General features: G+C 37.4%; 1 long non-coding RNA gene across 1 annotated transcript in view; it reads right to left on the bottom strand.

Annotated features, from left to right (window-relative positions):
* The window catches only part of LOC134755243 (uncharacterized), a 132,984-nt gene that overhangs the window by 10,489 nt on the left and 99,762 nt on the right, over positions 1-22,733 (bottom strand). The gene's annotated exons all lie outside the window — the stretch shown is intronic.

Below are 22,733 nucleotides of genomic sequence, written 5' to 3'. Positions count from 1 at the left end.
CACTGAATTTTAGATTTTTATTTTAGTCTGAATTTTAATCTGAATTAAATTTTAATTTGAATGAGATGCTCAATTAATAATGTCTAGATTTTAATCATTTTAAATTTTATTATATTTTAAACCTAATTATTTTATTTATTATAGATGTTATTATGGATCAATGTTGTCAGCAATGAATATTTTTTTACAACAACTAGGTATGTATTTCATTCATTAGGTATATATTTTTTAGGTTGAAAAGCCATCCATTAACATAATTAAATATACAACTAACTAACTAGCTTGTATCAAAGATAGATATAACTCCGTAATAGATGGATACAGTCTAAGGAAAAAACGTGCCTCGAAAATCAAGAAAATATGATTCTCGTTCAGAGGGCGCTACTAGTTTTGGCCTACAGTCGTATAGATGGCGTTGACGGCTTCGTTTGTTATTTAACAATTTTAACGCATATCAGTGAAAGAACATGGGTCAAAATCATCAAAATAATTAATGCAAATAAAAAAAATCATTTATCTATATTTAAATACATTTTATCGTATTTTTACAAATCTTCGTTTTTAGTATTAAAGTGTGTCGACAGATGGCAGTGAATTTACTGGGGTTACAAAATTTACTATGACAGTACCGCTGTAGTATAAGTTACTCTATATTATTATAAATGTTATTATGGGTCAATGCTGTCAGCAACAAATGATTTTTTACAAAGACTAGGTATGTATTTCATTCATTAGGTATATATTTTTTTAGGTTGAAAAGCCATCCATTAACATAATTAAATATACAACTAACTAACTAGCTTGTAAGTATCTAAAATAAGCCCTTGATACATTGTACCAAGGATGCTGGCGGCAATTCCTCGTATAGCAATGCTGATACGTTGTGCAAGAAAGGGGGGATCAGCTACTGTCCGCGCGCCAATTCCGTGCATTCGGAGGTCGAGGAAGTAGGGGAGCTGTGCGACAATACTAGGATATTTTGGTAGAAGGAATCTTGTAACATGTTTTATTAAAATTCTTAGTGAAAAATAAATGTTTTATAACATAACATAAAACTAAGTTTTGAAGCATGTCCCAAGACAACGTTACCATTGCAACGAGTAACAATAAAAAGTTTACAGTACATATGGTGCTACTTTCTCGCACTAGTGCGTAAAGTGCACTTTTTGTGCATATGTCGAAAGTTTAATAGGCCATATGTACTGTAAAACGTTGTACGATACACGTGCGAATAGGTAATTCGCAACTCGTGTCGATTTAAAACACTCCCTGCGGTCGTGTTTTAATTTATCGCCACTCGTTTCGAATTTCCTCTTTTCCGCACTTGTATCGTAAATAACTATTTCACACCCGTCAAAACTCGTATTGGCTCTATTATTTTATTAAAAGAATCTCGAAAGTTAATTTTATATGAAGCTTCTTAGTCGTAGCAAATTGTTTTAAATATTTTGTTATAATTGTTGGCAATAATTATGAAATTATGATTAGAAAATTGTTGATTATGAATACGAATCAGTTATGCCATAGAAAAAAATGGTTATACTAATTACTACGTTAAGACCTTGATTCCATTGTCTAATTATTATTTTTTGTGCGTGTTTTATTATTATAGATATACTTATATAATACAAGTTGCCAAAATTTTAAATATACTAATAGGGAGTATTAATGCAATGTTCTGCCGGCAGAGTGCAGCACTATATAGTGCACATACTAAACCATAGACAGTTTTTTGACATTGATGCATGAAGGCGCTTTGTTTACTGGTCGAGAATGATAGAGAGGCAGAAACCGAACTTTCGATTTTCGTGTTTCGCGGTAGGCCCTGTGATTGTGCTAGTGACGCCCTCTACGCAGAGTTTTGCGTAATATTCCCTATTACGAGGAAAATTTGGTTGTAATAACGACGTGTTATGTTTTTGCACTAGTACTAATTACAACAAAACTTTCGTCATAATTAGTATGATTACTAACTAGAGTAACGATTACATTACATACTACTCACTAGCCATGTTTTTTATGATTATAATTAAAATTCTAGGTCACAAAGGAAAAACACAAACACATCGAGTTTACGCTAATTAGAAAGATCTTAAAAGTACTTTAAATACAAGTTAGAAGAAGTACAAGCTGCGATAAATGTGTGCGTCACAAATTAATCAAAAAATTTTTTTTAAACATAAACAAACCCTTACTATACTTACATTTACATCCCTGGACGTGATTTTCATTTAAGTCCCCGTGGGTTCAGGTTCTTATCTCACTCTCACTGGGCGTAAGCGTGAGCGAGATGGCTGTGCGTGCCCGGGACCACAGACATCATATTTTTAATTTTTTTAAGCTTTAAGAAAAAAGTAATCGGCGAAAAAAGCGTAAAAAAGTAATAATGAGTTCCATCATAAATGAAATTGCACATTTTTAGACGCAATTTTCATATTTTTTTTATGTTTTGTGCACTAATTATTACAAAATTTTAAGGTGCGTTTTAGAACCATGTTTGTGTTTTTTTTTAACGAGCGAATGTCAAGAAATCAGGTCATTTTGCTGGGACATCAGTTAGCCGCGACCACGACTAGTGAAACCTGTGTCGAAACGTCGGTAAATAACGGTAACAAAATAAATTCGCGATAGACCCGATTGTAAATGTAATTTAGTAAGAAATCAGGTTTCAAATCGATCGATCGATCGATGAAGTTACTAAAGGTCGCAAGATTGCTTATAAAAATTTTGGCAACCGTATTGTGATCTAAAAAAAGCACTACGATGTTTAAGAAACTGCTGGATGAACTTACTGCACCTTAAATATTAAATTGAACTGTATAATGTCCTAAATTTAGTAGAGTGCGCCCGGGTCCGCCTAGTTTTAGTTAGTAGACAACGTGCATAACACTTAGTGTAAGGCCTGAGTGGACGCTCGAAGCGGAGCATTCGGCGGAGCGTGCAGCGTGGCGTCGAGCTCACAAGTGATTTGAGCAGCGTGCACTAAGGCCACTCCTATACGTTTGCATTTGTTTAATATGCACGCCGCACGCCCCGCCCCGCTGCACGCCCAACTCGAGCGTCCACTCAGGCCTTACACTAAGTAATGTAGATACATACATATTAAGCTATATACGTACTAAAATGTATAACAAACATTTATTCTTCTATTTAGATGTATTAAAGACTATATCACGCACCTGTACATATATATTTATATACGAAGAGAAGCTATATCAGACATATATATTACTTCGTAAAGACCGGCCTTACGAGCATTACGAATGGGGCCGATACATTGGAGTCATAATCGCATTTAGTTACACCAGCGCGCTCAGTCGTGTGGCGAATTGCGCAGTGGAAACACGTCACCATTGGTGTAAACAAAGTATAAGCGTATGCATACAATTCCGACCGAACACCGACGTCTTTCCACTGCGCAATTCGACACACGACTGAGCGCGCTGGTGTAACTAAATGCGATTTTGACTCCAATGTATCGGCCCCATTCGTAGTGCTCGTAAGGCCGGTCTTTACGAAGTAATATATGTCTATGAGCTATATATTGAGCAGGGGATGTCGTACTCCAGAAAGAAGTCTATATTTCTATCCCAATCGGTTGTACGATGGTCTCTATTGGAAAGAAAGTGATAGAAATCTACTAAATGTATTTTTACTCGAATGAATTATAATCGGAATGCCTTTTTGTTTGGCAACAGGCATGATATGAGTTCGTAGAAAATAATTAGTTGATTTTACACCGACACGAGCTGGGTATGGCTATCCAGATGTGCAAGAAAGCGAAATTACCAAAATATGCAAATTTTCCCATGCGGTCAAGGCGGAGTATAATTTGACAATCGCGCGGAGTCCGCGGCGCATACATTGCAATTGTTTTTTTGCACGTTTGCGGACCGATCGGCCCATACCAGGGGCCCGTTTCTTAAAAGCTTGTAACTTGTAATACAAGTGGAAGTCCCTTTCTAACAAAAGCCACAGAATATATAATAGTATTAGGTACAGAAGATTCACTCCCTAACAAAACGCGACTACGCGCAAGGCGGCGCAAGCGCGTGGCGTCCGTTCCATAGCGGTATGCGGCAATTACTATGGCAATAGCTCAAAATTGAGGCGGCCGCAGGTACTTGTAGCGACGCGACGCAATCGCGGAGTGATACACGCCAGCAAAAGCTGTAAAAAAGTGACATCCGCTTGTATTACATGTTACAAGCTTTTGAGAAACGAGCCCCTGAGTGTACCGGATGTAATTCCATTTGTTTCCACCTCTTGTAGTATGCCGGCGGTCACACGGGGGCGCCGGGGCGTTAGTAAGGGGGGCGTCATGGGGCAATGCCCTACCTTAAAATCCCATTGCCTTACCTTAAAGGGGCCCACTGACTATCAGTCCGCCGGACGATATCGGTCTGTCAGTTATTAGGAACTTTCAAATTTTTGTTCTAGCTGACAGGCCGATATCGTTCGGCGGACTGGTAGTCAATGGGCCCCTTAAGAAATACCATCTAGTTTGATAATAGGCATAGGTATTCTGGAGCAATGCCCTACCTTTAATTCAACTCAGGGCCGTCCCTGCGGGGGCGGGGACAACACCACCGTGGGAATACCTACACCGCCAACCGCGAAGTGCTTCGTTGAAAATCTTTAACTATTTTTATATGTGTATACAATGAAATAGTTATTTGTACAAGAGAGCAAAGTTTGATATTTCTTCGAGTGCTTATTTTGAGTCCCGTGCAAGCGAAAGATTAGAAAATATAGAATCTTGAGCGTAGTAAGGGTCTCAAAAGCGCACGAGATGTAAATAACTTTGATCTCGTAGTACACACAACCTTTCACCTCAGCAGTGAGAACATATGACAACCTGAAAAATTTAATCCTTTTTCATCACTTATTCACTCTTGTTTTCTTAAGAAAGTTTTTTTTTTTAGAAGAAGTTTAATTACCGCACCAAGCACAAAAACAACACGAAATTAATTTCCGTAAAATAATATGGAAATAACGAACATCAATTGACACTTCGATCGACAACTTTTCTTTTGTAAAAAAAAACTAAGATACTGTCCAAATTGCGGATACTACGATTTGTCAACTATAGTAGAGATTGTTAAAAGTATGTATAGTTATTTACTTTACATGATAATCGATTTTTTTATCATTATTTTAAATTGTACAATAAAATACGTAAAATGTAGTGTTTTTATCAAATTTTAAACTTTATTTTAATTAATTAATTATTAAGAATTCATACTCGTACGACACGTACGTGTTTATTATAAACCGTCAATATACCGTTGAATGTTGTTTAAACTTTTTTCTGTCTCTTTCTTTTTGTTAACGACTTGAAAGGGACAGAGAGAATAGAATCCAAGTATTTCGAACTTGTCGAAATGACATTTGAATATAACCCCGCACGTTGAAATGACATTTGAATATAAAGGTCACTTGAATGTCATTTTGTCTCACTGTTTAAGTAGCAAGTAGCATTAGTAGTAGTTGTTGTTTGAGCTGCTTAGGTGAAAACATTTTTTGCCTATTCTTTCAATGAGGGCTATCGTTTTTTTGCTCACCAGTTGGCTCCTCTGTTGATGGTGGTCCAAAAGACTAAAGAACAGCTGTCAGTCATTGAAGTGACAAGTGACATTTGACATTTCGAACTATGGAAAAGACCACCATCTACACTAGCGCCCCTAGCGGCGAATTCATACGCGTTAGCCCTCATTAGGTGTTTTTTTGATATTTCATTTATATTATATAATATGTGAATATTGTCTCCATTGTGAATAAACGTGGGCATAGTTGCCACAAGGGCAAAGATGCAGTAGTATTGCATTACATTTACAATAAAAGAAATATCTTTATTTCGGAAAATAATAATAATTTAATATCTTTTTTATAAGAGTTGGACACATGAACTTCAAATCTTGCCTTTTGTTAAATGTTACTTATGTATTGCTAATTAGGGTAATATTATGTAATCCGGGCAATGAATTACCAATATTTAGTAATAAATAATCATGTTCCAATTTGTTTTTTATTGACCTGTTCCATCTAAAGTATACAATAGGGTCATGAAATAAAACAATGAAAAACGGATTATATCGCGTATATTGAATTTTAAATAACTGAATTCAATATACGCGATATAATCCGTTTTCATAGTTTTTTTTCATGAGTAACTATCACGGTAACCGAAGACAATATTATATAGGGTCATTGCGCTAGTTTTCATCCACTCGACGAAATTTGAAGATGAACCTACATTGCTGCACAAATTTGGACTTATTGCAATACTTAATAAAAAAAAAAAAAAAAAAAAATCATTTATTTCGGACCACAGAAATCCATAACAGGTTAGTCGAACATGCAGGAACTTAAAACTATGTTAGATACAATTAATTATTACTTAACTTACTAGATATCTACAACTACAATACATACTTAGCTAGGGAACGATGCAGGCTCGACCAGTGCTGCATATAGCGACTATCGAGCCTACCCGCTATCACACTCAGGATACTGTTGCTACTGCCAAGCACTCTGCGACGCGTCGCGGCGGCGCGCTTTCTTATTGTGGCAAAGAAACCGTCTACCTGCGCGTCCGCGAACATGCCTGACGCGCTGCAGAAGCGAGGCAGACGCAACAGCACCCTGAAGGCGTTGTTGAACTGTACCCGAAGGGCGCTGATCGATCTTTGCGAATAATTAGCCCACAAGCTGCAGGTATAAAGAGAGGTACAGTAGGCTCTAAAGAGAGTTATTTTGACCTGAGCTGTACAACCTCTGAACCTATGTGCTATCATATTCGCTCTTATCGCCAGCGCCCTACGTTCCCTATCTATATCTGCGTCGTCACGCAGATTTTCATCGACTAAGTGGCCTAAATATTTGACACATGTCACTCGTTTAAGGGGTGTGCCATTTAGATATAACGGCGGTACAACAGATGGACATTTCGTCCCAGACTTAAAAACCATAAGTTCACTTTTCAGAGCGTTATATTTGAGGCCATGTTTACATGCATACTTCTCACACACCTTCAGCAGTATTTCAAGTCCTCCCGGCGAGGGACTCAACAGCACCATGTCGTCAGCATAGCTAATATTATTCATACATACTCCGCTAATATGGCAGCCGACATGTATGCTGCTGAGCTCCTCGATGAGAGCATTAACGTACAGGTTGAAGAGCTTAGGAGACGTTCTCCCACCCTGTCTCACTCCGCACTCCAACCTGTATTCCTCTGACACTTCTTTACCCCATCTGACAACATTAACTTGACACAAGTATCAACTCCTAAGTATATGCACAATATCCATAGGGACCCCCGCCTTTTTTAACTTGGCCCACAAGAGCTCATAATTAACCAGATCGAACGCCTTGGATAGATCCAGGAAACATGCATATATAGGAGTCTTCCGCTGTGTATAGTATTCGACGGTGTGCTTGAGGCCCAGTATCGCGCTCTCAGTAGATAGTTTAGGTCGAAACCCAAACTGCGCATCACTGATTCGTATATATCTATCTAACTCAGCATCAAGCACCGCGTCGAACACCTTAGCTACTACAGTTGCCAGAGAAATTGGCCTATAATTGGCCAGCTTCGCTATGTCTCCTGTCTTATTTTTTACAATAGGAACAACCATAGTGCGAATCATATCGGGTGGCAGGTAAGCATGGCTAATACAAAGCGAGAAGAGCATGGCAAGAACCCTGGGCAGGTGTGGCCCGGCATGTTGCAGATGCTCAATGCTCAGCCCGTCATGCCCAGGGGACTTGCCCCTCCTCATATTTTTAATTATTTTACTTACTAGATTTGCTGTAATTTTGGTAGTACACTCGGACCCAGCTGACCATGCCACCTCCCTTCTGGGTTCTGCACTAAGGGGAGACTTGACAGAAAAATGATTCATAAACAAGTTAGCTATTTTTACAGGATTGGTCTCATTTTCAATACTCACAGAAAGCCCTGGCCTATAATTTAATCTGTTAGTACTCTTCCAAAAATTGCGAAAATCATTTTTACCATGATAAGAAGCCAACCGGTCCAATTTAATTTGGTCTTGGTGTTGCTGGCACCACTTTAATCTAGCTTTAAAAACTTTGCGACTTACACACATGGACTCGTATAATTGGCCAGAACGGGGTTTTCCACTAGCCACCCAGGTCTGAAATCTAAGCCTGGCCTCTCTGTGAGCCTCACCCACATGTTTATTCCAACCCATAATGTGTTTATTTTTCCTATTTTGCGAGTCACTTGTACATAACACAGAGGCCGAACTAAGGGCACAAATGATGTCACTATACAACTTATTAATAACTTCCCTATGCAGGTTGTCATTACTGACATAACAACAACTATCTGCACATTCACTGAGCTGTGTAGGAAAGTCAATACCTTTTAGCAAATCATTACATTTACATTCATATTTAATAATATCACTAGGTTGTTTGTCACCCCAGAAAACTTTTGACCTGTCAACATTACAATTATATATTTTTGAATGGGTCACATCCAAGTTACATTCAATGACTAGCGGAAAATGGTCAGACCAGTAAACATTATGCATTACATATATTTTAGAAATAGTAGACCAGGCCGCCTGGGTCACAACACAGTGGTCCAGCCAACGCTCACATCCATGACTATCACTCACATATGTATAAGTACCGGTGTCGAGCCCAAGCATTTCTTGGTCTGCACAAATCCACTGACTGTCCTCACACAAACTCATAAGTTCATTGTGAAAGGGTTCATTAGGGTGGGCATTGAAATCCCCTAATACATAAGCGGCTTCTACCTCGCTGTCCTCAATAATAGCATGTAAAGTACTCACACACTCCACAAAGATTGGCAAATTTTCAGCGGAATCGGTTGGCATATACACACTGAATATCACAACGCGCTTAGAGCCTACATTAATTTGAATACCACAAATTCTGTTGTTGTTACACTCCACTACACTCGCCGATGGAAACAGACTCTTTCTCCATAGCAACGCGACGCCGCCGTGGGGTCTTCCTCTGAGCATCCCCGCTGAAGTGTCAACTGCCGATGTAGCTGTATACGCGAAGTCCTCATGTATAGTGGAAAGAAACGGTATGTCATTTGGGAGCAGCCACGTCTCCTGAATTCCGATGATATCCGCAAAGGCACATAATTCACGTATGCTATCTACCGATCTTTTTACGCTCTTACAATTAAAACTTATAAATGTACATGTTCTACTATTTCCCATTAATATTACGTCACAGTGTTAGCTCCCTCAGAGTTGCCTCTGTTTATATTTCTGTGCTTGAAATGCACAAAACGACGAAATATAATGCCTTCAGGCCAAGTCTTGGCGTCTAGAAATATTCTCATTTTATCGCTCGGCACGTATAATTTGTAGGCATTATGGCTCTTTTGTTTGTCTTGCATGTTAATCTTCAATAACTTGATTGTAGTATTTGTTTTCGCTCTAATGTGTTCAACGATATCATCCTCCAAAGTATCCTTGTGAACATTAGATATAAACAAAGGTATCGTCAGCTCCGCTGCTCTGAATTTCCCTTGCAGCAGGGCTTCGGCTTTGCCCCGATGTCCCACAAAGCGGTTTTGATTTTTCCTTTGTTTTGCCACTCGTTTACGCGATAACGCCTGTTCCCAGACGCCGTCTTTCACAACCTCCGCCATAGTCGATCTACACTCAATCTCACTCTGTACCGATTTTGGCGATTTTACTAGTTGAGGATTTAAAATACTCAAGTTATCTTGTCTAACTACGCCGGCCAGGTCGTTGTTTACGTTTTGGCAACTGGCCGCCATCTTGCTGTCATCGCAACTCTCCGTTATCGGTGTCTCGCTCGCACGCCCAGGTTTAGAAGGAGACGGGGCCGGGGCCGCATTTTGTCCGATTCCGTCCGCGCCCGCGCAGTCGGTCGACTGCTTAGAAACGTCAAGTGTCGTCGAGAGAGAATGCACCTCGGGATTCGCTGCATTAGAGTGGGAGCTCGTTAATACTTCACTGAGCTGTACATGCGGGGGGGAGAGGGATAGTAGGATGTTTCCCCCGCTGCTTACGTGAGACAGGTTGTCATCCGTTCTCCGCGATTCGTCGATTTCAAAATGCGAGAACCCCATCGGACCGCTATCTACGCAGGCACCTCTCTTACAGTTGACGTTCAGATTTGAAATTGAATGATTGACGTTTGAAAACGGCGATGTCATCCTGCGAACATGATTCTTTGTTTGGCCAATTTCTTTCTTCACTTCGTCTAACTGGTCATTTGTGACATAATTTAATTTGATGGTCTTTAAATCTGATTTTAGTTGGTTGATGTCCCTCAGCAAACAAGTAACGTCAACTGAATCAAACGTTACCGGAGGCAGCCGGTGAAGGTCACGAGCCACAAAGACCGGTATTTTTTCTGTTTCCGTGCATTTGAGAAGCGCTATAATTAATGTCTAAGCAATATAAAAAAGATATTTCGCAAATAGCAAATTAAAAATGAAATATATTATTTGCTAATCCGTCAAGTGGACGAAAACTAGAGCATGGACGGAAACTAGCACATTGACCTTATATTAGGACTAACGAACTGTTATTTGTAATCTGTTTAGCAAGCAAATAAGTACCTACCTTAGTTAAATAAGATATTCGCAATATTATAAACTAGCTTTTGCCCGCGACTTCGTCTGCGTGGAGTTAGTAATTTGGTAATTTGAGTAACTTATTTTTTATCCATCTGCTTTTTATCGATTCCCCATACAAACTTCCACCCCCTTTTCACCCTCTTAAAGGATGACTTCTGGGATAAAAACTACCCTATGTCCTTCCCCGGGACTCGAAACTATCTCTATACCAAATTTCAACTAAATCGGTTCAGCGGTTTAAGCGTGAAGAGGTAACAGACAGACAGTTTTAGAGAAATTAAATATTAAATAATAATTGATTAGTAAAATAAAACTTTTTTATCTTACATTTTACTTTTCTTACATGAATAATGCCAAATAACTTTAAAAATCCATTTAATGTCGTATTTAATAACTGTGGGTGTGTGTGGTGTGTACAATACGTCTTTTTACCATGAAGGGGACACTTTTTGCGATAACTCAAAAACGGCTAAACTGACCATGTACGCTATAGTTTTAATTTAATTAAGCTTTTTTTTCCTATTTTTGGACCCATGGTTCAAAATTTAGGCACATTTTTTTTCATTCGCAGTGATTATTTCCGAAATTATTCACTTTATCAAAAAATGTTTGTTAAAGACCCATATTCGTTTTGAAAGACCTATCCAATGATACCCCACACTGTAGGGATAAAGCGAAAAAAAATTACATCCCCACTTTAACGTGTAGGAGAGGTACCCTAAAAAAATTATTGTACGACTTTATCGGATTTATTGATTAATATATCCATGCCAAATTGCAGCTTTCTAGCACTAGCGAACATGGAGCAAAGCCTCGGACAGACAGGCGGACGGACATGGCGAAACCATAAGTGTTCCTAGTTGACTACGGAACCCTAAAAACCGGCTGTGCTAAGTGAACTATGATTTAGACGTACCAGCATCAGCTGCCTGTCTAAAATAAAATAATAATAATAATAATAAATCGGCTAACTAATTTGCGCCACCTAATGTATAGGTATGTAGGTTGGGTTTTCAGGGATAATTCTTTATTATGTAAACAAATTCAAACAATCTTTATTTTGGTATCTTAAGTGTAATCAATCTTATATAAATTTCCAGTATGATTAACACATAATATGCATTGTTGATTAAAAAAAACCAAGATAAGAGGTGTAATTATATTTTGTTAATAATATAGGATCACAAGCGATGTAAACCATTTCCTAAATAAGTTCATACTGTCTCGAATAGCTTTTGCTGTCAGTTACGCTTTGACAGATTTGGTATCTCTCTCTTTCAATCTAGACAGCGCTCGGCTAACATCGTTTCTCTATAGCTAAGTAATTCTAATTAAGATAAGTCTTTAATCGTTATGCATCCATTATTTAAAGTACCAGATCTTGCTGTTGTTTAATGAATAAACTCCGTGCAACATCTAAATACGTGTTCTGCATTTATTTCTGTCTATCATCATCCTGGAGTCGTGCCGCCTGTATATATCTGCCAAGATATTTTTGGTGTAATGTTTATGATAATGTTGTATAAATAATTGTTTAGGAGTCGAGGATACAAGTAGAGCTTTTTCAAATAACACCCCACTAGACCTAGTAATTAGACTGAAAGTTGACAATGTGACAGACGGACGGACGGACAAAGTCTTACCATAAGGGTTGATTTTAACCTTTTCGACGCCGTGTCAAACAACTCAAACACAAAAGCTCACCGGAGTGTCAAAACTGAAATTGAACTTTATGCATATGCATGTAGGTCTATGTTGCTCTGTGGTCTATGACCGATTAATCGGTCTTTGGCGTTGAACCTACGGTGCGTATATATTGGTCATTGGCGTCCAAAAGGTTAATCTTTTTGGTCAGAACCCTAAAAAAACTGTAGGTATGTCAAGTATTCTCAAAAATGATCCGGGTAAAATTAAAGCATAAACACAAAAACCGATATTTAAACAAAATAGCTTTATTCAAAATAAAATCATTTGTACATGAACAAATACTTATATAACAACCAGTAAGTACGTTGGGTACTAGAGATTAGAGGCGGGACAAACAAAACAACAACAAACAACTATAGGCACGTTAGATTTTGATTAAAAATACAGACTAAAAATAAAGAATAAATATTAGGTCCTTACCTATGAAATTGGCATCTTTTTCACAGATATTATTTTGTACGTTCATTTCAATTGCAACTTGCAAATTATTTTTTAATTTCAATTGTAGTACAGACAAAGCTTTTAAATACAAATAATAGGTTTAATTTAGTGTTTCAAATTAAAGCTTGAAAACTCCCTTTTCATGTGCTGCCAGTTTAAGTGTTTCAATTACGTATAGTTTGGGTATGCTAACTATTTTTAAGTAATTAAAATATGTGTAACGTAGCTTAAAAGTTTTCAATATTCTAAACAAAATTTGGTTTGAATTTGACATTGCGAATTATCCGCAAAATTCAATGTGTGAAAATCACAGTTTTCATAAAATTCTCCATACAAAACGCCAATTTCATAGGTAAGGACCTAATAGTTCAGGCCTTGGATTAGTCTATTCGATATTGTGTAACATAAATACTGTTTACGCATTAATTAGTGTTTATTGCGAGTTGAAACATTTGCTACTTGTGTTTATTAGTCACAAAATAAATAATAGTACTAGGTACAGGTTCACTTTCTAACAAAACGCGTCTATACGACAGATATGACCGCTAGGTGGCGCAAGCGCGAGCAGGCGTCCGTTCCGTAGCGGTGCGCGGCAACCACTATGGCTAGACACCAAAATTGGTGTGGGCCGCGTGCACTTGTAGCGACGCGACGAAATCGCGGAATGAGCCACGCCTGGTTTAGTGACAAATGTATGAAGCAATAAACACTAATCAATGTGTAAACAGGCCCCAATGTGAAGGCCAGCCACACTTAGCCGTATTGACTTTACTACAAATGTGCAAGTTACGGAAAGTTTTCACAAAGTTGAAAAAGTTTTAAAAAATTTCACAGGAAACAAAGGAAACTCGTTTTGGAAATGGACAATATCGATCACTATACAAAAATATGATGTTTCCGAAAATTTTCCAAGTCGAAATTTCGCTATTTTGGAAACTTTCCGAAAGGCACATTAGTATTTTACTATTTGTTACATAATGTAAAAAAAAATATTACGTGAATTTGAACTTATGTTTTCAGGAGAATATAATATGATTGCAACAGGTACAAATCCTATGCATTTCTATGAAATGAAGTTCCTTTTATTTTCATGAAAACACATCTATTTTTTTTTCGTAAAAATACCCGGATTCGTCACTAATATATTTTTAAACTGCTGTGAATCTATTCTATTTTTTGTCCAACTTCTTATGCGCGTGTTTTATTACACAATCATATTTATATCGACAACTATCAAAAACCCTAGGATGAAACGATCATTTCACTAGCCTCTTTATAGTTGCCTTCAAAACAAACCAAAATATAAATATTATGAGTAAATGTGTTTTTTCCGAAAGCTAACTTTACAAGACACAAAAAAGATTCCATGAAATATTAACGTCTAGCGGCCCACCGTACAAGAAACATTGGCAGTCATATTAGAATCAACGATATTAGTAAATAGAAATGAATTTTTGTTTTAAAATAGAGCGAAATAAAACAAAAGCATCTCTATTCCATTTAATAATCATTAAATTTTATTATAATTAATATTGTCTTCGGTTACCGCGATAGTTACTCATGAAATAAAACTATGAAAAAGGGGTCACCCGTTGACCACGAACGCTGTAAAGGGTTCGAAAGGTCGGGATGTATTATAAATTCAATATACGCGATATAATCCGTTTTCATAGTTTTATTTTATTATAATTAATTAATTAAAGACCTCTCGCGACAATTGATGGTTCTAATACTAGTATTTGGACGGTGGGACGTTAGTGGTTAATAAGTTTCTACAATAAATGTACCTCATATATGTAATTCTAGTTCGGCTTTCTTTTTCACTATTACCCACATTTCAATTTCACAAAATCAATGCCATATTTCTATAATGAGATGAAACATTAACAACAAACAAAATCTAATAAGCTATAACAATGGCGTAATAAATAATTTAGACACACGTTAAATTAACTAGGAAAACATTTAACGAAATAAATTTCTTTGGCAATACGCATGTCAAGTTAATTGTTAATTCTCGCGACATCTTGCATCACAACTGAGTCAATAGTGTCAATACACAAGCAAAAATGTATGTTCTAAAGAATGTTGCCACAGAATAAATAATAGTACTAGGGTACAGAATATTCACTCTCTATTACGACAGATATGACCGCTAGGTGGCGCATGCGCGAACAGGCGTCCGTTCCGCAGTGGTGCGCGGCAATGAGGGCTAACGCGTATGAATTCGCCGCTTGGGGCGCTAGTGTAGATGGTGGTCTTTTCCATAGTTCGAAATGTCACTTGTCACTTTAATGACTGACAGCTGCTCATTAGTCTTTTGGACCACCATCAACAGAGGCGCCAACTGGTGAGCAAAAAACACGATAGCCCTCATTACTATGGCTAGACCTCAGAACTGGGGGCGGCCGCATGTACTTGTAGCGGCGCGACGAAATCGCTGAGTGAGCCACGCCTGCTGCCTAATTTTAAATTGTGAGTATCGCCCATAACGGTCTGTGACAAAATTGTGGGAATTTTAATCACACATGTTCCTAACTTCCGGACACAAAAAAAAATACATATATTTAGAGTACAAAGCTAACTTTGCATGGAATTTGCAATGAGCAGAGTGTGGCAGTGTCATCATTATTGGCAAATATCTAAAAAATATAAAAAATAACATTATGACGATTGAAATGACACTCTCACTTTGCTCTATAAAATGTTATGTTCAAATAAAATGAAAAGGGTGTTCTTTAATTAGATAAACAGTTAAAATATTTAAAACGAAATGGCAGCGCGAAACAGTTAATATTTAAAGTCAACGAGATTTGATACTTTTGACTTGGGTTTCGAGAGCATAGGATATTTGAATGGTCATTTTAAATGTAAAATCAAATTTAATTTTTAAGTACTAACATTATTTTTAAGAATATACTAACAAAAATTAAGATAATGTTATCTTTATTGAATAAAATTGAATTGAATTGAATTAGAATAACTTCGAAAGCGGCGTAATTTCGAAAATGAAATGAATGGTGTTGCAGGCGTCGATAGGCTACGGTGACTGCTTACCACCGACGTGGTATGAAAAAAGCCGTCTTTTTGCGTCCGTAATATTACGGCCATAATATTCCTAAGAAACCAGTTTTACTCGCCACTGCCACACTTAGCGAGGCATCTTGCTAATTATTGCTATAGCCGAAAATGCTTCTAGTTTTTAGTAGATAATTGTTATGATCCAAATTATCCGGCTCTCGAAGTTACCCCAAAGGACCTTATTGGCGTGCTAAAGTTGAAAAAGCACTGTTTTGTACACAGTAGGTGCACTAGATGGCGCCACATGATATATTTCTTTGACTTTTATAATCTTCTTTTCTAATCTCTGCTTGGACCTCTAGATTATAATATTCATTATATCAAATTATATTTAGCAGGTACTTAATTACGGCACAAAAATAAACATGCTGTTACAAAGAAAAAATACAAATTGCCGCTTAGCTAACAATACCGCGTGTCAAAAATTGGCCATGACAATAAGGGCTATCGTTTTTTTGCTCACCAGTTGGCGCCTCTGTTGATGGTGGTCCAAAAGACTATAGAACAGCTGTCAGTCATTGAAGTGACAAGTGACATTTGACATTTCGAACTATGGAAAAGACCACCATCTACACTAGCGCCCCTAGCGGCGAATTCATACGCGTTAGCCCTCATTGATCGCCAATAGGGATGATGACACATGTTGAATTCTATAACAAAATCTAGTAACATAGATAGCAGATAAGCAATTTATCGCAATAATGTAGATAATAAAATAATATATGGAAATAATACAAAAATACAGGACTTGAAAGTTTCAAAATTTAAATAATTTTTCAACTTAAAAAAGGAAAAAGGTAACAGTACCATTCGATTCCTTACATTTTATCCAAAATAATATTGTACGGCAACTATATACATAAACGCAATATTTCACCGACAAAAACGCAATTTTCTTATTTTGTCCATACATTCAAAATGGGCTCTCAATGAACTTGACGTCACGTTCACTTATCGTTTTGTTAGAAGCGTTTCACGAGTGAAGTACGACTGTCGGGCTTTGACTATCATTTCTGACTTGTATTGCTTTAATGCAATGGGTCCCATATAGACATTTTATCCTAAAAATAAACCTGATCGATTGATACCATTAATAAAAAAAAACATCTAGCCTATTGTAATGCAATTATATGTCTCTATTGAAAAGTAATCGAATCTGACTTGCGCTGTTTAATTAGCTAAGCGACGAAATACAAAACTATTATTAACATTATCATATTATACACCTTTAGGATACAAATGAGTTCCTCCAAATATAGTAATATTAAATAGAAATTATAGTTTTAAGTAAACAATGTAATAGATTAAGACTTATAGCTTAACATTTGCATGCTTAACCAGCAAAATATGTCACTGTACGGGAAAACCTTACCAATATCACCTTGTTGTACAGTCGCCATCAGATATATCGGAGCGGCTGAGGTGCTCAAAAAAATGTGAACACGCACCTAGCGCCTTGACAATAGAGGCGTGTTCAGATTGTGAGCACCTTGGCCGCTCCGATATATCTGATTGTACCATATTTTATGCAAATAAAAAGAATTATAATTTTAATTTAACGAAATAAATAAAGCATCTGTTTAATATAATTAGAAACAAAATACTAAATAAAATCGTAAAAATTAACGTCGATTAAATATGTTATTTTGTTACGATACACAACCAACGCGCGCTACTGACATACACATAACACTAAAACTAGTACAATATAAGTCAAGGACCTGACACTTTGATAGAGAAAGATAGTCTTATTGCGATTCCTATAAGAGGAAAGAGAAAATAGTGCCATGCTTTGTCCTTATCACCGACCGGGTTTTTTTTCATGGTCGGGTTATGGCGGCATAGGTAGGAGGCGATGGCGAAATACCGAAATTTATAAGTGAAAGAGAAAATGGATTATGCTGCCATACATTAACCTGTCAATACATGAATATGTCTTTCTCTTACCCCTGGTCGCTCGGTTTCATGTCTATAACTACTTATACAAGTGGTATATACATACCATGTCTATGATATAAGTACTTAAATATATTTCTTATCCTCTCTACTCTAATGTGGAGCAAAGAAACCATATTGAGACTATTGAGTCATACGAACCAACAACAATCCAAGTTATGCTCTCATTTAAAAACAACATGCTTAATGTACATCAAACTTGAAACTAGGCGTGAACATTAACGTAACATTATCCCATATATGCCCATTGGGTTGTTTTTGACCCACTGAATAAAACTCGCTCCTAGGCATTAAAATTAGTAGGTGTGAGCCTAGAACCTCAAGGAGTCCAGAACTACCCTAACAGCATTTACACGTCATTATGACGTCACTATGACGCCATTGTTACGTCATTATGACGTCACTGCTACTTGGGTAGTTATGGGCATATATGGGTTATATTTATGTACTGGTACTAAGTTTTGTATGTAAACCTTTATTCACTCTAATTTCTTTGGCTCCCAATTTCTAGCAACGAAAACTTGGTACTAGTACATAGATATTTATTTATATATATTTAATTTGGATAACAAGATCCATATAGTACAATAATTAACAATTAATGTCATTAATGATTACATTGCACTATTAATAATAGCTAATTAATTTAAAACATTGTCAAATCATAATATAAAAAACATCACTAACAAGAAGAAAACCAAAATGAAATAAAACTAAATAAAATGTCCGGCGTAAATGATATATGTTACTTGGATATTGCACAGAATAAATAATAGTACTTGGAAACTGACAATGGCACGCGCCGTGGCACTCGCTTAGACACAATGGCCGACCGCTCACAAAAAATAAACAATGGCTTTTGTTTAACAGATTAGGGTCTTAGACGTAAAAATCATTTGAGAAGATTCATACTATACAGAAGGTTAACTCTAATAAAACGCGTCTATTACGACAGATATGACCGCTAGGTGGCGCCAGCGCGAGCAGGCGTCCGTTCCGTAGCGGTGCGCGGCAACTACTACTGCTAGACACCAAAACTGGTGTGAGCCGTATGTACTTGTAGCGACGCGACGAAATCGCGGAGTGAGCCACGCCTGGTTCATGCCAAATTTCGTGTTATATCAGAATGTCGTTTTTAAATGGTTTGTGTGACTCAATACCTCAAGTGTAAAGGTCCTTTCGACTCATGTAACGTAAGCTTCAACCACAGATTTAATATGTACGCTAGATGACGCAAATACCACGATTTGTATTGAAACCAAGCGTGCCGACTTTATCATACAAAATTTACGCATAATATAATTTTAAATTTACTTATCTGTGATAGGAAATATGTTCTTGCCTTTGGGTGCTCGCAATTGTTGGGCTGTTGCAGTTAATTATCACGCAACGAAGCATTTTTTTAAGTTTTCACGGACGTCCGGCTGCAACAACTGACGCGCGTGGACTGTAAAGAGCGACGGTCAATCACGACGCTTGGTCGGGGTTCGGACACGCGAAGTAGATGCATTTGCGCCTTCTATGGTATATTTATTTCTGTGGCAAGTTTTTGTCTTGAAGTTTAAAGCTGATAAGGTATTTCTAGGCAATGTTGAAGTTATTTACGTTACCTTAAAACACCTATCTAAACCACTGCAGTAAACCATTTTTTTACAATTAAGTTCTCTCTTTGGCTAACAAATAAGCAATTAAATGCTTGGGCATTTACAATTTTAATTAATCAAAAGTTGACTAGCAATGAATACATTGTGCAACGAGGGGGGTAAGCGAGATTTTGTAAACGAGGTCTATAATTAGAGGAATTAAAGACTCGAGTTTGCAATATTTTTACCCCCGGAGTTTAATAAATTATTAACGTCAGTATTTTAAAAGTAAAACTCCCATATACCTTGACTTTAAACGAAGTATTTTACTTATAACCTACGTGGTAACTGCCTAGGGAGTTATAGCTTTTTTTTTAAATCCATAACTCCTGCGGGAACAATATAGGCTTTTTCCCTTCAGTACACCTGCATGAAATAAGATATTTCTCGAGCAAGCGTGATGAAATAGTAAATTGTCTACGCCGATATGTACCTAGTGATGTCGTGCGTTTTTTATTTATTTACTTCAGGTGGAAACTAGTGTAGTTGGCATGTGTAAGTTCTTAGATTAGGTATAAGTTAAAAATAGTTTATCTTTCAGTAGGCTTAAGAGGAAAGGGAACGGCCGCTTCTCCATACAAACGTAGTCCCCATTTTCCTCTCTGGATATTGACATTATGGAAAATATAACATTTAAAACTTTCGCGGTTTAAACACATATTAAATCACATTTAGAAACGGGTCTATCCCAAAAATGCACTTTTCGTGGGGTAGTCACACAAATCTCTGTTTTGACATTTTGCTGGGACGTCAGTTAGCCGCGACCACGACCAGTGAAACCTGTGTCGAAACGTCGGTAAATAAAGGTAACAAAATAAATTCGCGATAGATCCGTTTCTAAATGTGATTTAATATTATGGAAAATATTTTTACATTTGATATGTATTAACCATAGCTATGCCCATACGTTTGAATTTTTTTGATTTTCTGATTATCGTAAAAATTAGGAGCGAAAAACTAATTTCATACAATTTTTTAAATGAGTTAGGAGCATTTAAAAAAATGTATGAAATCTGTTTTTTGCGTTTATAATCAGAGTTTATTTTCTACTCCTACGGTTAATCTGGTTATAATATTAGCTGAAAATCGTTGAGCATTACACTTTTTGTTTGCCGCGACATCTATTGTCAATTAGCAGTTGAGAGTTCCGCTACTTGACGCTAGATGTCGACTACGAAAATAATAATCTTTGGTACCAAAACCGATGTATGGAGTGAGCGCTCTTTGTCTTCTTAATTCTCTTTGATAATAATTAAAAAATCTATAAAAACCGGCCAAGTGCGAGTCGGACTCGCGCACGACTGGTTCCGTACCATTACGCAAAAAAACGGCAAAAAATCACGTTTGTTGTATGAGAGCCCCACTTATATATTTATTTTATTCTGTTTTTAGTATTTGTTGTTATAGCGGCAACAGAAATACATCATCTGTGAAAATTTCAGCTGTCTAGCTATCACAGATCACGAGATACAGCCTGGTGACAGACAGACGGACAGCGCAGTCTTAGTAATAGGGTCCCGTTTTTACCCTTTGGGTACGGAACCCTAAAAATCAAACATAGGGGCATAGCTGTGGTTGATACACCTACAACAAATTGTGTCAACGTATTTTCAATAATGTTGATATCCAGAGAGAAAAATGAGGACTACGTTAGTATGAAAATGCGATTTCGCGCGAGTCCTCCACTTTCGTCTTAACACAAAAGCACCGCGAGTGTATCTAGCCAGCTAGACTACCCGTCCCTCTCGAATCAATACAGCTAGCAAAAGACGGGTAGTCTAGAGATACTGTCACGGCGCTCCTGTGCTAGGCCTATACTGAGGTATATACTATTGCCGTAAAAGTTATTTATTCCTTTTCACGAATTTATAATAACACTTTAAAATCGACTTTCTCTTGGAATATATTAATTAAATTTCTAACAGTCCCAAAAATAAACATCATGTATCTCGTCATAAGCGGAGCCGAAGCCAACACGTAGAGTCCCTTTTGACACTTTAATGTAAGGGGTACACCGAGCGGATGCTGCCCTTGCCCGTGTCATGGGACGCACGCAGAGGCAGCACCCGCCAGGGTGTAAGGACTATTGAGAGTTGATGAAATCTAAAATGAACTTAGGTTATTGGGTGAAAGCGATGGACTAAGTACTGAGCTATGGGATAAAAAACCGGACGCCTGCCTAATAAAACGGTATGCAATTTTATTTCCGGCAGACGGTGACTCGCCCTCACAAGATAAGCCCCACAAATAGCGACATCTAAGGCTTAAGGGCAATATCGATACACTTAGCTCATAATAATAATTAATATAGTGGAGTCGTTAGAGTTATAAGCTCCAGGGGTGGAAGTGAATTATGCATATGACGCGAGTTGGGACAGTGGCTGTTACTGCCACAGAAAGCGGCGCACACCTCTCGACACCCCGGAGCCGCTAACACCGGTGTTGCCCTTGAGCCATCCTAGATGTCGCTTTTTGTGGGGGCCCATCTTGAGGGCGAGTCACCGCCTGCCGGGAATAAAATTGCATACCATTTTATTAGGCAGGCGTCCGGTTTTTTATCCCATAGCTCAGTACTTAGTCCATCCCTTTCACCCAATAATCTACTTCATTTTAGATTTCATAAACTCCCAATAGTCCTTACACCCTGGTGGGTGCTGCCTCTGCGTGCGTCCCATGCGGGCTAGGGCATCCGCTCGGTGTACCCCTTACATTTCATTAAAGTGTTAAAAAGGGACTCTACGTGTTGGCTTCGGCTACGCGCACGCCTCCCAAAGGTCCAGAACACCATTGTTCCGTTATGGGATAGGCATAATAAATACGACATTCAAAGCAATTAGCTAAATAAATAGGTGACTCAAATTTCCCTAAAACCTAATAAACTCTTAATATTATTGGGAACTACTTAGCCTCAATAAATTCACAATGAATAAACTCTATTTATAAATAGATGCTAAAAGCAAGAAGATATAGCATAAGGTAGAGTGTAGTAATGTAAGAGATGCTGTTATAAAATAATGTTTGAATGTTATTTACTTGAAGTAATTATTATAAGTATTTGTGCAGAAATCCATAAATAAATGAATCATCATATTGAAATAGTAGATTGTTAACCAAGGGTATAAAGTGAACCATATCACCCGAGATATTTTTGCGATGAATATTTCTACTCTACTCAACTTCATGACGATTATAATTAGACTTGAATTTAGATTTACAGGTTTTCCGAGTATGCCTTCCCCAGGTAGCAAAATGACGTAAAATGACGTCAGCGATGA

This window comes from Cydia strobilella, chromosome Z (genome assembly GCF_947568885.1).
Source record: "Cydia strobilella chromosome Z, ilCydStro3.1, whole genome shotgun sequence".
Taxonomy (NCBI): Eukaryota; Metazoa; Arthropoda; class Insecta; order Lepidoptera; family Tortricidae; genus Cydia; species Cydia strobilella.
This window is presented reverse-complemented; position numbering and strand designations above follow the sequence as displayed.